The sequence below is a fragment of the Palaemon carinicauda genome, chromosome 1 (genome assembly GCF_036898095.1).
Source record: "Palaemon carinicauda isolate YSFRI2023 chromosome 1, ASM3689809v2, whole genome shotgun sequence".
In the NCBI taxonomy this organism is placed as follows: Eukaryota; Metazoa; Arthropoda; class Malacostraca; order Decapoda; family Palaemonidae; genus Palaemon; species Palaemon carinicauda.
In genome coordinates this window covers 41,709,849-41,710,069 of record NC_090725.1, presented here as the reverse complement: position 1 = coordinate 41,710,069, position 221 = coordinate 41,709,849, and positions in this window count along the sequence as shown.

The window sequence follows — 221 nt, the reverse complement described above, 5'->3', positions numbered from 1 at the left end:
GGTAAACAATGAATAGAATGAGTTCCAAGTATGAACTTAATATCAGAGATCATATCCACCCCTTTTTCCAAAAATTTATCTGCAAATTTATATCCCTTTTCCATAAATCTTTCAACAATTCGACTCAAACCTGGAAGAATTAGCTTTGTATTGATTTCTGGAAGGCAGATTGCTGCCACACAAAAACTGTTCACATTATTATTTAAATTAACACTAACAAC